A 13,457-nucleotide genomic window follows, 5' to 3' on the forward strand; every position below is an offset into this window, starting at 1 on the left:
GCAACACAGCCCAGATCGGACCCCAAACCAGACACGTCTATCGACCCCGACCCCAGGCACCCACAGAAAGGCCACTTCTGCTCTCCATGCAGAGGAGGACAATCGGGCTGTGGGACCGGTGGCCGCAAAGGGTGGTGGCTTATGTGTGAAACCGCTCACTGGGCCCGCCCCTCACTGCCACTGCCCGGGCTGACCCTGGTCCAAGGGACAGGCTCGGTCCACTCTGAGGGTGCTGTGGGGGCTGGAGGGGACACAGCCGACAGAGTGGGTGGCGTGGGGTCACATAAGGAAGCGCACCGATGCTGACCTCCTTCCTCAGGTCTCACTCTGGCTGAGAGAGGACACACGGCTGCTTTGTGGCATCCCTGTGACTAAAATGTCATTCAGACCTAAAGGCGTGTTCAAAGGAACAGACGGCTTAATCATGAGGAGTGGGCAGGGTCCCTTTGAAGCGGTCACATAGATGCTCTTGGCAGGCCCTCATGGGCCCGGGCCGGGCGGCGGGCCAGGCCAGCCCTGGGGTGCTGTGTCACAAAGGGGTCGCTGCCCATCCCTAGCCACCTCCAGGGAGGCCCCGCTCGGCCAGCAGAAATTCTTCCTATGGTCGGAAACGATCTCCACTTGCTCTTTAGAAAGTCCTCGTGCTCACTGACCTTCTGCTTCCTGACCCCCGGCCCTCCCGCACCCCAGGCCCATGCTCCTGCGTTAGGCCCCCGAGCTTGGCAGGACCCCAGCCTCCCAGAGCCTGAGTCTGGCCGGGCCACGGCTGCCGGGCGCCTCCGACACCTCCCTCATCTCCCAGAGTCTTGTGGGCGGCCACCTGTTTCTAATTCTCTGACACTCGGGCTGCGAGGCAGGAGGGGGCAGCTCGGGGCGGGCCACTGCAGGCTCCCTGGTGGCCTCAGGGGGCCGGGGAGGGGCTGCCCACTCAGGCCTGGTCTGCCGGCCCCCCACCCCGGGGAGTTCCCGCCAGGGTGCCTGCCCAGAGCGTCCGTAGAGTGGCAAGTGGCCAGCAGGGTCAGGGATGGAAGGGGCCTCCTCTAGCATGGAAGTCCCTGGAATCTGGAAAGGTCCGGACAGCTTCCGTCTGCAGAGATGGACCTGCTCAGGGTTCCTTTAAGCAAATCCGGATGACAGTCATTTGCTCACGGCCTGGGAGGTGGAGCCAGGCTGGGGTCTCCGCGTGTGGCCTGGCCGTGGTGCGGGTGTCATTTTCTCCTGCCCAGTTGTCACCTGAGGCCCCCTCAGTGCAGAATGTCAAGTGCAGAAAAGATACTGTAATCAATGGGTACGGCCTGACACTTGAATTATTTCATGGCTGTTCAGGTGGAATTCTTTCTTCTTCTCTGTATTCCTCACCCAAGGATATGTTTATGGATTTCAGAGAGAGAGAAACATAGACGCGAGAGAGAAGCATCCATCGGCTGCCTCCTGTATGTGCCCTGACTGGGGACCGAGCCCACAACCTTTGGCTGTAGACGGGGTGACGTTCCAACCAACCGAGCCACGCGGCCAGGGCTGAGCTCTTCCTTAATCAATTCTACTGTGGTCCAATTTTCATACAGCAGAATTCACCACGTTAGGTAGACAATTGGAGGAGTCTTGATCAACGTATACACTCTATAACCACCACCGCAATCGAGATGAAGGATATTTCTATGACCTCAATAGATTTCCTGTGCCCCTTCGTGATCCATATCCTCTTCCTGTCCCCAAACCCGGCAACCACCAACCTCACCTCCCTCCAGTAGTTTTGCCTTTTCTAGGTTGTCCTGTCATGAAGATTACAAACCATGTCACCTTCTGGGTCTGGCTTCTTTCAGTTCACGTGTGCGAGTTTGTCGAGAGCATTGTGTGCGTCGAAGGGTCATCCTCTCCCTGCTGGGTAGGGCCTCCTGTATGGGCGTGCCACCTGTTCTCCGTCGCTAGGTGAGGGACTTTTGGAACGTTTCCGGTTTGTAGCTGCGAGGAATAATGCTGCTCTGACCATTCATGTACAAGTTTGTGTGGGGGCCTACGTTTTCGTCCCGCTTGGGTAAATACCTAGGAATGCGATTACAGCTCCTATAGGAGGTGTATGTTCCTAAGAAAGGGCCCAACTGTTTTCTAAAGGGGTTTAGCATTTTCTTTTCTTTCTTATTTCTTGACTTTGAGAGAGAGAGAGAAACATCGATTTGTTTTCCCACTTATTCATGTATCCGTCGGTCGATTCTTGCATGCGCCCTGACTGGGGATGGAACCTGCAACCTTGGCGCGTGGGGACGATGCTCCAAACAACTGAGCTACCTGGCCAGGGCCCAGACCTCTCTTTTTATGTTTCTAATTCCACAATATGAGGTCAGGCCAAGCCACGCCCGCACATGCACCCTGCCCCCTTCCACAGCCGGTGGCACTGTGGGCTGGTCCTTCCCGGTATGTATATACTTATCACACGCGTGCTCAGCACCTTGAATGTGGGTGTGTGTGGTTTCTCCTTATGTGTTATTCTAAGTTGCTTTTGTCACTTAACACCAGGACTTGGCGGGAGGGGGGAACCTTGCTCCTACCAGCCATAGGAAGGGCCCCAGCGGGTAGTGACAAACGTCACAGAGCCACCCTGTAGCTGAGTAGGGTGTGGGTTCTCTCAGACCTCAACTCAAGACAAAGAAAGGCCAAGAAACAGTAGTAAGAGATTTCTGAAGTGTTCACTTCATAAACTGTCCTGAGTTGGCAGGGTGTCATTCCAAGCCCCCCCAAGGGGCAGGGTCAGACTTCCAGGACCCGCCTGCCACCTTCAAAGGAAACGTCTCAGTTGGAAGAAAGGGATCTGGTCCCCGATGATGCCGATGGCTCCTCCCCCGGGGCCACAGGCGCGACCAGACTCACCGCCCTCCGACCCTGAGGCCCACACTCCTGGTCTGAGTCGGTCACCCACAGAGAGCTGCAGGCCGGCGGCTTTCTGATTTTCTCCCTATTTCTGTGTGGACTGAAATTCTTCTGTGAGGTGGCCCTGTGTCCCCTGGGGTGAGCAAATGCTTGTCCTCAAAGGGGTCATGCTTGGCCCCAATGCTGGGACATGGGCTCCTCTCCCGCCCTTCTCTCTTCCTTCTTCCCTTCCAGGTCTTTCTCTTTTCTGTCTGATGAGCACACAGCACCCCACCCACAACCTGCGTGCATGGCCCTTTCTGCTCACATACTCACATGTGCTCTGTGCTGCTCCAGTTGCCCGGGGTCCTTCTTTCTGGCTCAGGACGTCCCAGGCCCACGTCCGGCTGCCCCCGCCCCCGCCCTGGGCCCAGCCAGTCTCCAGAGAGCGGGCCGTGCGCACGCACGTGGGATTCCGAAGCCAGGGTTCAGCTCTCGGGGTGCTCACTGCCGTGAAGGTGGCCCCCTTCACTGAACAGAAGAAAGGGGACACCAGAGGGGAGGGGGCTGGGGACTGGCCAGACCCAACGGTGGTGACAGAACCCCAAGCCTCGGGCTCTGGGGAGCACGCAGGTTCCCACGCAGGTCAGTTCTGGGCACACGTCCTGCAGACGCCTGGGACCCTCCCGAGGGAAGGCTCACCTGGGTCCTTTGCAGATTCTTGGTTTCACCCCTGCGGGCTGGGCCTTAAACCCAGACGAGTCATTTCACGTGCCCTGGAAAAGGTCAGACACAGAAACAGAGCTGCCCCTCGACTGGCTGATGCCTCAGATCCCACCGTTCATTCCTAACCGTCCAGATTCCGGTTCCTATTTAAGGATGAGCTCCCCGAGGACGTCACTGTGTGAGCATTCAGAGGCTCCCCCAGAACAGACGCCACCGATGTGGCAGAAATGTGACCAGGAGGCCTGAGCGTGGAGGGAGAGCCGTCCTGCGTTGGGGAGGACCCCAGACTCCCAACTGCACGGACTTTGGGGACCACGTAGGTTTGGACACTACTTCACAAATGTGTGTCACCGTCTGGCAGCCGCGGCCGCCTGCCCACCCACCGCTCTAGGAGAAAACTACGTCACCCCCAGCAACCTCCAGGGGGCTCCTGCGGCTGGAAGCAGAGCCCCGCGTTTCTGCTTAAGGCTCGGGGGTGGGCCGAAGCAGGTTTGCAGTCGTTTGCATGGAAAAAGAGATGCAGGTGATGATCACTGCAACAGTTAATACATGACCATTATTAACTGAAAGAAAGGTCCCAAAGCATCCGTAGACCTCCTTGTGCCTGCACCTGTGCATCGAACTCATGACGGTCCATGAAGAAAACTGCGTGTTTGCTTCTCCCGTAACTCCCGTAGTCTCCAGGGCCCAAGAAGGTACAAATGGAAATGTAACTCTTTGGCGGACGTGAGAGACAAAGGGTGAAAACGTCAAGCCAGTCGAGAGTGGTATGTGTGTGCCCGTGGATGTGCGTAGCGTGTGTGTCTGGGTGTCTAGCCACCCACGCAGCCGTCTATCCTCTTTTCCACCCACTCACACACCTAACTGCCCACCCATGAGAACTCATCCACCCACCTACCTATCCGCCATCCACCCATCCACTCATCCATCCCATACTCCTGCCTTCTAGGCAGTGTGTATTAAAAAAAAAGAAAAAGCTACATCAATATGAAAACAATGAGCACAACAAGCAGTAACAGGGATCGGCCAAGCGGTGTGGTCAGTGGCCCGACCGATGTGGAGCGAGTGCCCACAGACGCAGAAGGGTAGACAGTGGCGAGCACTGAGCAGCCCTCCGCGGCTCCCCTCCCCAGGAATTCAAGCTTCCCAAGGTGGGCTGAGGCCGCCACCCACACCCACATGCTGGGACTGGCCCCAAAACCCTGAGGAGGGCTTGCGGGAGGCAGAGAGACATCCCCAGGGCCTGCTCTGGCTAGGCCGCAAAGCCAGGGTGGGGCCGCGGCCAGCCCCCGCCCGCCTTCCCTGTGGCCCCACGTTCCCGGGCTGCCAGGTCACAGCCCCCCCCCACCCAAGAGGAACCAACCCAGGAACCCCCAAAGCGTGACCTCGCCGGCGGAGGAGCCAGGCCAAGGCTGCCTGTGTGGCTCGGGCTCGCCCTCGGAGGAGCTGTGTGGGGCGCTGTCCGGGGCCTGGCCACAGTCCTGGCCCTTCGCTCCTGAGCTGCACTGCGGGTTGCTCGGGGGTTTCAGGGGCCCCGCCGGCGACGTGCAGACCCGCCTGCCTTGCAGAGTTGGCTGTGAAGAGAGGCCGAGCTGGGCTCATGCATACGGCCGGAGCCTACTAAATGCTCCCCGCCATGGCAGCGTGCATGCTTTCTACCCTGATGCTATGAACGAGAGCTCTGCGGTGCACAGGATTATCCGTACAACTTCACAAGCCCGAACAAAACCGTCCTGTGCATGGGCCGCAGCTTGTACTCAGTGGGCCAGGGCACCACCTTGGAAATCGAAGCCCCTTTGACCTGCCTGGGGGACCTGCTCCCCCACCCACGTCACCGGACTCTTTGCAGAAATGTCAGCACATGCATTGGCCTGCCAGACAGCCAGGGGGCGCGAGACCTCCAGGGGCCGCCTCTTACACGCCTGTGGCCGGCGCGGGGACTCCATTCACGGCGGGCGGCAGCAGACAGGGCCTTGCATAACCTGAGCTGGCTGGCTGCGTTTCACCGCTGGTTATTACGAGATCAGATCGATTCGTTGTAAAGGCAGCTTGAGAGCTAAGTGGGCCGTGGAGTTTGCAAAACCGTTTCTTCCCCACCCGGCAACACGGGCCTGAGCATTCGAGCCACGCGAGTCAGTGCAGATTTCTGATGCACCAGGCATGGGGCTACGTTACAGGGATAGAAAGGTAAATCCTTCACATGACAGTTATTTGTGGATGGCTTACTCTTCCAGGTCCTCTGCTAGTCAGCAAATAAGATGGGCCTGGTCCCTGCCCTCATGGGCCTGGTATTCAAGCTGAGGATCAGAGAAAGAAATGGTCCAATACATAAAAGGATTCCAGATCAGTCAGTGCCCGCGTATGTTGAAGAAAACACAGGACGGAGATGGAAACGCTGGGCAATCAGAGGCCTCTTTGACCGTTCGCGACATTTCTATTAGAGACGTTTCTCTAATAGTCACATTTCCACTGCGTTTGGAAGCGGGGAGAATGCACCAGTCACGAGAAGTGCTGGGGAAGAAACCTTACACACGGGAAGCAGACTGTGCAAATGCCCGGGGGCAGGAAAAAGGCTGCGTTTGGAGGAAACGGTGCAACCTGTTCAGGGGTGAGCAGGTTGGAGGGGTCGGCCACAGCTCGCCCACCTCTGTGGAGGTCACCAAATTGGGATCCTTCTCAGTATCATCAACTATGAATAAAACAATACTCAAAAAATGCTTAACCTAGTGCCAGACTCATCCTCAGCTCTCAGGGAGCGTTTCTTTTCCTCCTCATTGTTATTATTATTACTATTGCTGCTATTGTTAGTGTCGTCGTCGATTTCTCGCATTTTGAGCATTTGTTGCAGGCATAGGGTGCTCTCTGGTTGCCACGGCCACGTACCAGGAGCAGGACTCTGAAGTGAACACGGATACCCCCGCGTTCGCAGCGTGAGCACCAGACGAGCGTCCAGAACAGCACCAGCAACAACAGAAGGCACCACGTGACCCGCTGACCCACTGATGTGTAACACACAAGAACTCGCTCCAGAATACCTTGGCGCAAGAAATATTTCTTTGCTTTTTCAATACAAATTTCTAAACTTAAAAAAGAAGTTGTCTTTAGGAGTACGTCATACCGAAACACAGCCTCGCAGGATAAGCCCAGCACTACACAAGTTGGGGAGTAGGTCTCCCTGTACCCCGCCCCGGGGGGTGGCTGCTCAGGGTGCTGGCCTCACTGCTGAACAGGACTCCAAACACCCACCCTTTCCCCTCTCTCAGGGTGGCCTGATGATCCCCCAACACCTCATACCCAAGGCGCCAGCCTCCACGCTGGCTCCTCCAAGGTCCAGCTACTTCATTCCCCGCCCCCACCCGCCGCCCCCAGGGACTGAACCACAAAGACACCCAGCTGGGGGCGGCTTCCCCTTCCTGGGCTGGGGTGGGAAAGGCTCTAGGGAGAACACAGCTGCAAAAGGAAAAAGCCACACACTCAAAACACACAACAAGAAGACGCCAGCTCATGTTTTCTGCAATTACTCACCTTTCACACCCTGCTTCTGCAAGTCCCTAGGGACGCCGAGTTTCTCGGGTGAGGCTGAGCCTCTGCCCAGCGTGGCCCCAAGGTGTGTGTGTAGCGGGGGGGCGGTGCAGATGCTCGATATCCCCCCTGCAAGACCACACCAGCCGGCACGAGGATCATTTTTCTCATAAGGACTCACCCCGTTACACAAGGTACAGACAGCAAGTGCATAATACAGAGGTCTTAAAGAGAGAACTTTTTCTGCTACCAGCGACAAGAAACCAAAGTCAAACCAGCATAGGCAAAAAGGGACTCTATTGGCTTCTATGCCTGAATATCCGGGGTGTGGGGGCTCTAGCAGATGAGCTTCAGGTATGGCTGGATCCAGGGACTCAAACGCTAGCATCAGTCTCTCTTACATTCTGTTTTCACTTTCCTGGTCTTGACCCATCTTATATTTGCATGTTGACCTTTTCTCTCTCCCAGCAGGTGTGCTGTGCTTATGTTGTCTCCACTCGGCCAGCCAAGCAGAAAGAGACATGTCTCTCGTAGTCCCATAGAGGCCTCCCTGGCTGGATAGCGTGCCCACCCCCCGGACCACCCCCTGGTGCCACCGCGATGGGAGCACCAGCCTTGAGTCACGTGCCCCTGATGTGGCCAGAAGGGGGAGGGACGCTATGGCTCACAGTCCCACCAGAACTATTTTGATGGGTGAAGGGGGAGGGTGGTTCTTGTGCAGACAAGAAAGTCTTTTTGCTGCTGCGGCTCAAGCTGTTAAAATGATATAAATAAAGGTCAGAGAGGGAAACGCCTAGCTAGAGCGAAACCCTCACGCTGGGAGAAGCGGGAAATGAGATGGAAGGTGGGTCAGGTCCCCCCCCACAGGGCCCTTGACAACCATGAAGGGCACATCTTCTCCATCCATGGCCCTTCCCCTGGCCCGTGCACACAACTCAACAACAACAACAACAACAACAACAACAACAACAACAACAAAACCACCACCGAATCAAGAAAGCGAGCCAAGGACTTGGAGAGGCATGTCTCCGAAGAGGTTTTATCAACGGACACGAAGCCCATGAAAAGATGCTCCATGTCACGAATCCTCAGGGAAAGGCGCGTCAAAACCACCATGAGATTTCACCCCACATCCATGAGGACAGCTACGTCCAAAAACCCCAGAAAGTAACAAGTGCTGGACAGGACGCGGAGACACTGGAACTCCTGTGCCCTGTTGGCAGGAATGTAAAATGGTACAGCCACTGTGGGAAACAGGATGGCAGTTCCTCAAAAGATTCAACAGAAAAGTCCCAGAAAGTCCCCTTCTGGATAGGTACCCAAAGGAACCGAAAGCAGAGTCTAGCGGACAGACGCGTGTTTGTACACCCACGTTCATGGCGGTGTTATTCACAATGGCCAAAAGGTGGAAGCAACCATGGGTGATGAATGGATGGACACAGTGTGGTTACATACAAGCAATGAAATGCTATTCATCCTTAAAAAAAGGATCATTTTGACACATGACACCCATGGATGAAGGGTGAGGATACTGTCCTAAGTGAAACCAGCCAGTCACAAAAGGACCAGCACTATGTGATTCTGCCCCCATGAGGTACCTGGAGTGACCCAGCTCTGGGAAGCAGGAAGAGGGAGGGGCGGAGGGAGGGGGGTGGGGTGTCAGTGTTTGATGAGCACAAGGCTTCCGTTTGAGGAGATAAAAAGAGTTCTATGGATGGATGGTAGCGATGGTTGCACCGTGGGGTGAAGGTACTTGTTTCGGTCACCTCAGGCTGCTGTAACACAACGCCCCAGACTGGGGGACTTAAACGACAGACACGGGTTTTCTCACAGCTCTGGAGGCTGGAAGTCCAAGGCCAGGGTGCCAGCGTGGCTGGGTTCTGGTGAGTCCTCTTCCTCTCTGCGCACTGACACGGCCTGTCCACCGGGGGCACTCATGGGGCGAGGGAGAATCTGTTTCCCTCCTCAGAAGGGCACTAATCGCGTCCTGGGGCCCCACCCTCATGACCTCATGTAACCCTCACACCTCCCGAAGGCCTCACAGCCATACACCGTCCCAGTAGAGGCTGGGGCTCCAACCCGTGGACGCAACACTCCGTCCACAACAGCACTTAATGCCACTGAGCTGTACACTTAAAAATGGTCGACACGGTAAGCTTTATGTCATGTGTAATTTATGACTCTCTCTATATTTTTATTAGATAAGTATTAAAAAGAGTCGCTTGTGGAGTGAGTTAAAGATTCCAGCCCTTGGCTTTACCACCGGACGGCCGGATCGCCGGGCTGACTGAGGCACGCCGAAGTTTGAGAGACGCCGCTCGGGCCAGGGGGAGCCATGGAAGGTGGTAGAGCAGGGTCGTGCAGGAGATGAATGGGAGGTTGGGTGGCAGTGTGCAGACAGAGGCTGGCGTGGCTAAGGGGAAGGACAGAGAGGAGCAAGCCACAGAGGGGACAAGGCGAATGATCTCCAGAGAAGTGCTGCGCAGACACCCATTGATGCCAAAACCGTCCCCGGCCCGGCCAGCGGTCCCCTCTCAGAGACGGGAAGCAAGCTCACCCCGGCTTGCCCGCCCCAGGTCCACCCTGGCCAAAGCGGCTTGCACTAGGCCCATCGGCAGACACAAAAACAGCAGCTTCTTCTGCTGGAGGAAACCAGCCGGTGTCTCTGGGGCCTGGCCAGGGACCGGCTCCAAGCCTCGAAGCCACCGGCAGGGACAAAGGCCTGTGTGCTGTCCCCGCCAACACCCGCCAGAGAGTAATGAGAAACCCTCTCTGGGAACTGCCAGGCCTCACTCTGACCCTCTGGCCGCAGATGACCGCTTATCGTTCGAGGGGACAATCCGGGCAGGGAGATGCTGCCGAGGCTGGCCTCCTGGCTGCTTCCGCCGCCCCTGGAGCAGCGAGGCTGCTCTCGTCTGAGACGCCGCTGCAGCAGCTGCGGGAGGGAGGCCAGCAGGCGTCCCTGCTCCTGGGCCGGGCCAGATCAAGAGATGAGCTGCTCACAGGGCCTCTCTCTGCTCACGGCTTCCTAAGGCTCGGCGCCAGCTCCACCCAGAATGATAAAGAGGTGCGGGAGCCCCCAGCCCCAGGGACTGGCTCCCTCCTCCCTCCCCTTCCCAGGTGAGTCCAGCCAGGTGGCCCTGGGCTCCTCCAGGGGAAGGTCAAAGCAGCGAGGACACATCAGGGGGTGCAGGGGACAGAGGAGTTTTTATGCTAGTTCTGGGGTCCTGCTGCCAACCACGTGCTTGTTTGGAAGAATATTTTCAGAAGGTCCGCGTCTGCGTGTTTGGTGCTGACCTTTGGCCTTGGACGTGCTCCCTGGGGGTCATAACCTGTACCAGGCCCTTCCCAGCACAGCCCATTGTCCACGCCCCCATGATTTCTCTGCGAAGACTCTTGGGTTTCCTCTTTTCCTCCATTCCCTGTTGGCGGGTAAAATGCCTTGAATACAGAACGCTGAAATCAGTCCTCCCCAGGACTCAGAGTGCAACATTATCTGGAAAGAAGGCCATTGCAGATGTGGTTGGTTAGGGGAGGCTGAGGCCACGCTGCCGCAGGATGGCCCCTGGTCCAATATAGCGGATGTCCTTACAAGAGGGGAAATTTGGACACAGAGACACACAGAGGCGGAAGGCGATGTGAAGAGGGAGAAGCACGCCAAGGAGAGAAGCCTGGCCCTCCCAAGGCCCTCCAGGGCACCCAGCTCGTCTGAGGCCTTGATCTTGGACTTCCAGCCTCCAGACCTGCACGATAACACACTTCTATTGACTAAGCCCCCTAGTGTGGTCACCAGGCAACCAGCAGGTGGAGACAAGAAACCCCTAGCTAGGACCTGGAACCCGTAAGAGTGAGTGGGAAAGGGACCTAGGGTGGAATGAGAAGACACAATGACACTTGGCCTATGGTGGCGTGGGAAGGCTTGACGTAAGAAGGGGACAGGGCCACAGCATCAGCAAGGTTGCCCAGGGAGGGAGGAGGCAGCATTCCTGGCACACGATGCCACCTGGGCCTCAGCTCGGAGTTTTCGGGGCGATGTCCTGCCTCCTCTTGGGGTAGGAGGTGTCGGTTTGGGGGTCAGAGTTACTGAGCTCAGCGGAGGCTGCAAAAGCAGGTGGGGGCCGGGTCAAGCAGAGCCTTGGGACAGCCAGGCCAGGGCACCTGGGCTTGAACCAGGGTCCTGTCTTAGCAGAAGAGTCAAGGTAACGTTTGTCCTTTTTTTTTTTTTTTCCTTTTTTTTTCTTCCCAGGAGTGTGATGTCTGGGAAGAGGCTGGACTGGAGGAGCAGGAAATGGGCAGGAGCTGCCACTTTGTGGGAAAGGATTACCCAGGAGGGATCGCGGGATTGGCTGACTCACCAGATGGGGCCTGTTAGGAGTTTCGAGCCACTGAAATTTCTAGGTGGGGAGGTGGGGTGGGGGTGGCACATGAACTCAGTGACAGGCGGGGAACCAGGTTCTCTGAACTCTCTCATCAGTCCTGTGAGAGAATCGGAACTGTGCCCATTTGAGAGGGCGAAGCAGAGCTCTGGCCCAGGTAACCTGTCCGAGGTCAATGGGACCGGCGGACTGGCACAGGGCCTGGCCCATCATCTGGGGAGTGGATCCAAACCTGTGCAACCCAGTGCTGTGCTTGCATATGCAACTCAGAAAACAAAGCAAAACCAAACCCAAAAAGAAAAAAAAAAAAAAACACAAAGGAAAAGGTTGATTTGAAGCACTTGCCACTTCCTGTGGTGTAAATACTCCCACCTCGCCAATTTCAGGCACCCAGCATGACGTGACTGAACTTGGACTTGGGGAGAGCTATGCCCAAGTGATCGCTGTGAGCCAGGACTAGCCAGGCCAGCCTTCCACAGACTCGCACCCGGGTCTGCCTGGCACTGAGGCCCCTTCTCCCTCCACAGTGACAAACCCAACACCCCACCAGGAACCCAGGTCTTTGTACTTTTACTCACTGTGCTTTACTGCAAACTCTCACGGTTTGATAGAACCCCAGGCTAGTGTATCCAATGGGATAGAGTACATAGAATCAGTCTCCCTCACCCCGTCCCCTAGCCCAGGCCTTGCTATCTCAGGAGGCCCAGGGTCGTGAATTCTCCTGGAGCCACGTTCTAGTGGCAAATGTCACAGAGCGGGACGTTCTGCTGAGCATGCATGGGAAACACCCAGCACTCCGCTTGTGTCTGCTTTCCCACTCACCTAAGGGGGTGTTGGCAGCGACCCTACTTCAGCAGCTCGGATGCCCGCTCACCATTCAGAACCCACACAGTGGTTTCTTGTCCCCAGTAGGAATCGTGTTTCTAGAGTCACAGTCTGCAAATAGATGCCATTTGTGCAGCATCTGTCTTCAACGTTGGCACCGCTACCTCCTCTCAGACAATTCACGGCAGACAATGCGGCATTGTGTACCAAGCCTATGGAAGTCCATGCGTGTCATATTTTCCCTCAAATCTTGTGGTTTGTGGATATTTTCCTTCTAAGTTGGGAATGACTGCCCTGAAGGCAGAAGAAAGACAAACACGGGTGCTGGCCGGTAGCTCAGCTGGTTAGAGCGTCATCCCAATACGCCAAGGTTGCGGGTTCAAACCCTGGTCAGGGCACCTACAGGAATCAGCCAATGAATGTGTAAGTGAGTGGAACAACAGATAGATGTTTCTCTCTCTCTCTCTTCCCCTCTCTCTCAAATCAAGCAAGCAATACAAAAAGGCAAACATGGGACCAGGAATTAGGGCGAGCAGGACCCCACTTACAGTGCACCTTTGTGGGTGAAGAGGGGACAGACAGGCTTTGGGGTGAAATGGAGCAATTCGGTGATAAATTCATCTCCCAAAGCAATGAGGGCGCAGCCAGCTGCTGCAGCAAGAACCTTGGGGACACAGGCAGTGCCGGGCCCTCAGCCAGGAGGCGAGGCTGGTGACACGGCACTGCAGGACATAAGCTAACTGGAGGGTCCCTACGGGGGTAGGCAGTGGGAGCCAAGTGTCTTCGTAGCTCAGGGCAGGGACGGGACACGGCAGCCAAGACCCCGCTCCTGGCCAGACGCGGCGGCCAAGGCGGCCCATTGACTCCCCGTGGACCCAGGGGACACTGGCCGGGGCCAGACAGGGCTCTTCTAGCCTAGCGAGCTGACGGGACATAAATGTCACATCCTCCTGAGGATGTGGCTTAGCCAGGGACTGCACATCCTTCTGGGAAGAGGAAAGGCCAGTCCCCGAATCTCTATTTATATTAAATAAATATATAATATAAATGCATTTATTTATTCACTCATTATTTATTTATTTTAATCCTCACCCAAGGGCATGTTGATTGTAGGAACAGAGGAAGGGTGAGAGAGAGACAGAGAGAGAGGGGGAAACTTACCGA

The sequence above is a fragment of the Pteronotus mesoamericanus genome, unplaced genomic scaffold (genome assembly GCF_021234165.1).
Source record: "Pteronotus mesoamericanus isolate MK-2021 breed Mesoamerican mustached bat unplaced genomic scaffold, CSHL_Meso_final scaffold_582, whole genome shotgun sequence".
In the NCBI taxonomy this organism is placed as follows: Eukaryota; Metazoa; Chordata; class Mammalia; order Chiroptera; family Mormoopidae; genus Pteronotus; species Pteronotus mesoamericanus.